We start from the raw sequence: 6,000 nt of genomic DNA, 5'->3' as shown, positions 1-6,000 counted from the left end.
AGACAACTACCAAAATAAAGCCCAAGAAATGGCACAACGATTCAGACAAAGGGGATACAATGACAAATGCATTAGCCAATCTCTGGATAAAGTGAGTAAAAGAGACAGAGAAGAATTGTTAAACTCTTCCAATAAGGGGGTTCAAAACAATAGTAGGCTTACATTTGTGTCTGAGTACTCCACAGTCTCTAGACAGGTCAAGCGAATAATAAACAAACATTGGGCCTTACTGGATTGTGATCCCAATTTAAATCATTTGTCGTCGGTAAAACCACAATTCTGTTTTAAAAGAAGCAAAAACGTGAGGGATATGGTTGTGAGTTCTATGTACAGAGAACCTATGCAGACAAATTGGCTTACCCAAACTGTTTATGGAAATTACAGATGTGGAAAGTGTGCTCATTGTTCGAATACTAGTGATACTAAAATGTTCTACCACCCACATTCAGGCAAAAAATACCATATAAAAGAATGTATTAATTGCTTGTCCACACATGTAGTGTATGTGTTAAAATGTCCATGTGGTTTAATGTATGTGGGTCAAACAAAACGGAATCTCAAATTAAGAATTGCTGAACATAAAGCCGCAATTAGAAATGGAAATATGGACTATGCAATTGCTCGACATTATAAAGAAAAAAATCATGGATCGCCTTCCACTCTGAAATTCATGGGTATTGAAAGAGTTAAGCCTCATCCGAGGGGGGGCAATCTGATTAATCAGCTCCTAAGAAGGGAAGCATTTTGGATCCATGAATTAAATACTGTAGAGCCTGCTGGTTTGAATGAACTACTAGATTTAAGTATGTTTTTGTAAAGTTGTGGTCTTTTGAAGATTTGAATCTTAACACTGACAGAAAATATGAGTAATCAAGCACTTGCACTTTAATTAACAGGTCGAGTTTTATAGGAAGGTCTATTGGTAACTTGTACTCTGCTATGAAGATGGGAAATTACTATTATTTTGTATGGTGTAATTGTACTTGTAAGCACTGAAGCACTTTAAAATATACTACATTTTTAATTGAAAGTTAACCAGTATATGAATTCTGACATTTGTGTATGGAACACATTTTGGGCACATTTTTAATAGAAAGGTTAACTGTAATGAATTGTCTAAATGTTACTTAAAAGTGTAACTGTTTATTGAATATGTATTTGCTGTGAACATTGGCGTTTTTAAGGATTCATGTGATTGTGGATATGTACACAAATATGGACATTTAAATATTGTAAACAATGTAATGGACTCTAATATCAGAATGTGATACTAAAGTTGTGAAATGTTGATTGTGAAATATTTGACTAGTAATAGAAAAAGATTTCTGGATTGCCTCTAGTAGGGAAGATGACTAGTTGAGCTGTGTGAAAGATTTACTAATTGACTAATTGATGACCTGAGTCAATGGACTATGTGACTAATTGATGTGATGACTTGAGTCATGTGATGTATCAGTGGCCTATCACCTGTTGGGATGGGACCTTATTTTATCTCACTTGCTTAGTTTTGAATTGAGCCTGATGAAGCAACTGGCGAAACACGTTGCTCAATAAAAATCACTAAAGAAATATAACAGTGTGCGGTGACTTGCATTGATTTCATTTTGATTTTTAAATAATAAAAATACAAAAAGCGTATTATAGAAATTTTTATATTTTGACATGTATCTCACCAATTCAAGCGGGCTGCTCGACTTGCCTTTCATGGGTGTGTAGGGCAGACTGTCCTGAATCTGGCAATATCATTGCCATGGTGGAGGGATTCTCTGGGGCTGAGCAAATGTGAAAAATATGTGGTGTGTGCCTTGCGGAAATAAATGCCATTTTTAGCCCTATGAGCCCTACTCTATGTTTGGCCATTCTCACTACCTTTAGTTATAAGCATTTATCCTGTCATTGTAAGTGTGATTTACACATGCTATATTTTTTTTCAGCACAAGCTACCTAGATCTGCCACCATTTCATATATTACTTCTTACATTGATTTAGTTTTGATTTTTAAATAAAACAAAAACTAAAATCATATTGTACAATTTTTAAATTTGAAATGTATCTCCCCACAGCAAGCTGTCAGCTGGACATGACTTTCATGTATGTGTAGGCCAGACAATATAAGAACCATGGTGGAGGGGGCTGAGCAATTTACAGACATACGGTACTGTATGTGGTGTGCGCCCTACAGAAATAAATACCTTTTTTTAAATTTAGTGATGAAAAATGACGTTTCTGCGCTCCATATCTGTGACACGAACTGATCTGACCTGACATGACCCGAGTTTGCGCGTTAGGCTTTAGCCTATGTGTGCACTCATGACGATACTCTACAACAACTTTTTACTGCATTGGCATGAACAAAGTAAAGGCAAAAAAGGTGCTTCTTGTCCATGACTCATAGCTTATGGTCATATTTAACATATCTAAAACCCATTTAACACCGGATTTCCCCTTTAAGCACTACCCTAGTTCAACTTAAAAAGAGCATGCTACAGGAGAGGAAGGGCAGAGAGAGAACACGGTGTGTGAGCTCAATCTGTACATTCGCTTTTAGAATTCCATGTATTCTGCAACTTTCACATCCAGTAAGCGAAGACTCAAGTGAGGGTTATTGTGCAAGTCAAATCAGTGTTCTGTCAGGTTTCACTTCACTTAACTGAGATCATCTCACCTTTGCACTACCTTTCTCTGTCAGATAATCATTAAGCATACCGTTTTCCAGTTTACAACAAGTATGCAACAATGCACCATGAATTGGCTAAAAATCGGTACACACGTGACACGTGTGAAAATTACAAGCAGTTGAGAAAAAAACAGTGGCGGTGACAGGATTTTTTTATTGCTGTAGCTAAGCTGTTGCTGTATGCCAGTCAGGTGTTGCTTGTCATTCCTGTGACAGAAAGAATGTGTTGAATCTCACATACATTCAGTTTTGGGAAGGTTACTTTGCACTGTATCTAATAGCTATCATTACTTAAAATGTTTAGTTACTGTAACTCAGTTTTTGTCTTTTGTTGATTATGTTGATTTTGCCTTTTGAGATTACTTGCCTAAAATGAGGAAAAGTAAACATGATCATTTAAATCAAGTAAACTATACTTGAATTGCTGAAGTTTTGCTACACTGTGAAGTTAGTTACCTAAGTAGCCTAAGGTTAACTAACTGCACAGTGTAGCAAAAACATGTACCGGTGTGTGTATATATATATATATATATATATATATATATATATATGTGTGTGTGTGTGTGTGTGTGTGTGTGGTTTTGGATTTTATGCCACTTTAAAGAGAAATAAAAACTTGAACTTAAAAGCCAAAACAGCTTGGGCTGGTCCAGCTACACAGAGGAGTACCAGGGAGGGAGTGCCAGCACGCCACAGGTATGTTGACCGCTCTCTGAGGCTCCTGCCAAGCTGACACACACACATAACTGCAAGAAATCTAGGAGTTGTTCTCGACAACCAACTAAACTTCTCAGATCATGTTGCCTCAGTCGCCCGGTCATGCCGTTTCGCACTCTACAACATACGGAAAATCAGGACTTACTTGACTCAAGATGCTACCCAACTTATGGTTCAGGCAATAGTCATCTCACGACTCGACTACTGCAATGCCCTCCTGACAGGTCTCCCAGCCTGCGCAGTGAAACCACTTCAGATGATCCAGAACGCTGGGCGGGCGCCTGGTCTACAACCAACCCAAAAGGGCACATGTTACCCCGCTGCTCATCCAGCTACACTGGCTACCTATGGCGGCCCGCATCAAATTCAAGTCTCTAACGCTTGCCTACAAAGTAGTCTCCGTTCTGCTCCCACCTACTTGAATGCCCTCATACAGACTTACACTACCTCCAGACCGCTGCGCCCCTCTGACGAATCGGCGCCTAGCTCTACCACCGCACGCTCAAGCCAATCCAAACTTTTCTCATCTGTTGTTCCTCGTTGGTGGAACACACTGCCAGTTCCTACAAGGGCAGGGACATCCTTTTCCACTTTCAAAAAACTCCTGAAGACCCAGCTCTTTAGAGAACATCTACTCTCATAGCAACACTTACAACAAGTCTTACTGATCCTAGCACTCACCAGCCGTTAAACTGACAAGTAACTGTTAAAATACAGCACTCACCGACGCACTTATTCTTACTGTACTAATGTGTTTTTTTTAAACTGTCCTAAAATTGTGAGAATTGTTCTAAAACTTACTGTTTACCATGTTGTTAGTCGCTTTGGTTAAAAAAGCGTCAGCCAAATGTAATGTAATGTAATGTAATGTAACATAACATGCATTCACACATGGATAGGACCTATACCAGAGACTTTCTAATGAGGAGACACAGCACTCAAAAAATCCTCCATAGAAATGCATGGGGCTAGTTTGTAACGCCAATATGGCCGTTGTCTACACATATCACACCCCTTCCTCGGCAAAATGTCGACATGTGAATACATTGAGCCAATCATGTGGTGTGTTGTGAACTCGCCGCTGGAGCAAGATTGGTGTCGTGAAGCCTTGCTCACGCGCATTTCTGCCGAAGAGGATCCCCTAAGAGTGCCCAAAAAGCGTTGCAATATGGCCGCCAAGTGGGGGGACTTGCCTAAAAGGACTTTGCCTATACCAAGCGTGTAGGGAGAAGTTAGGTCTGTCTGTGTTTGTTTTGCTTAGTTAAGGTTGCAATTGTGGAAGGCTTTAGTCGTAGTTACAACATCCTAGACAACGAAGAGCTTGGGCCAGGACCGCCTCCTAACATTAGAAAAACGGAAAACTACCAGGACAAACCACTGGAACCATCACTAGGTACTAATTTGTGTTATTTACATTTGATTACATTTCAGATGATGGTGCTTGTTGGTTTCCTGTAGTATAGCGTTTTTTTCTTTATTTTTCTATGTCCGTATATGGGGGCATTTAGGTCATATTTGCATATTGGGAATGTCAATGTCTATGGTGACTACAGCCCTGGCCCTACCTATTTTGCTATGTCTGTATATTTGAATATTGGGGGTGGGGTGGGGGCACGTCCCCCTCAATGTCTATGGTGACTACGGTGTGTGGGTGGGTGTGTGTGCTTCTGTGTGTGCGTGCATGCATGTGTGTGGGAACATTGGTGGTAAGTTGTAGGAGTGTGTGTATGAAGATGTTTTTCATCTCCTGGATGAAAATTATACTCTTTCCCATTCCCATCTGGTTTGAATGCTACCTCACATGATGCTCGTTTAACGTATCGTATAAGTATATATACTCTTTTGATCCCGTGAGGGAAATTTAGTCTCTGCATTTATCCCAATCCGTGAATTAGTGAAACACTCAGCACACAGTGAGGTGAAGCACACAGTAATCCCGGCGCATTGAGCAGCCTGCAACAACAGCGGCGCTCGGGGAGCAGTGAGGGGTTAGGTGCCTTGCTCAAGGACACTCCAGCCGTGGCCTACCGGTCGGGGTTCGAACTGGCAACCCTCCGGTTACAAGTCCGAAGCGCTAACCAGTAGGCCACGGCTGTATCATGGCTTGGTCAGCTATCTGCACCTCACCATCTCACCACAGGGGTCCCCCAGGGCTCAGTGCTGGGCCCCCTTCTCTTTGCTATCTACACCACCTCTTTGGGACAGATTATCCGTTCGCATGGCTTCTCATACCACTGCTATGCAGACGACACACAGCTCTATCTGTCCTTTCCACCTGAAGACCCCTTGGTTTCAGCATGGATCTCGGATTGCCTCTCAGACATAGCTACATGGATGAAGGCACACCACCTCCAGCTGAACCTCTCAAAGACTGAACTGCTGGTCCTCCCAGCTAAACCTACTATACACCACGACATCAACATCAAATTTGACTCCCTGTCTGTTTCACCTACCAGGACTGCTAGGAGTTGTTCCGACAACGAACTAACCTTCTCAGATCATGTTGCCTCAGTTGCGGGTTCATGCCGTTTCGTACTCTACAACATACGGAAAATCAGGACTTACTTGACTCAAGATGCTACCCAACTTATGGTTCAGGCAATAGT

This window comes from Alosa alosa, chromosome 9 (assembly GCF_017589495.1).
Source record: "Alosa alosa isolate M-15738 ecotype Scorff River chromosome 9, AALO_Geno_1.1, whole genome shotgun sequence".
Lineage (NCBI taxonomy): Eukaryota > Metazoa > Chordata > Actinopteri > Clupeiformes > Clupeidae > Alosa > Alosa alosa.
The sequence above is the reverse complement of the archived record's forward strand: the minus strand, read 5'-3'. Positions refer to the sequence as shown.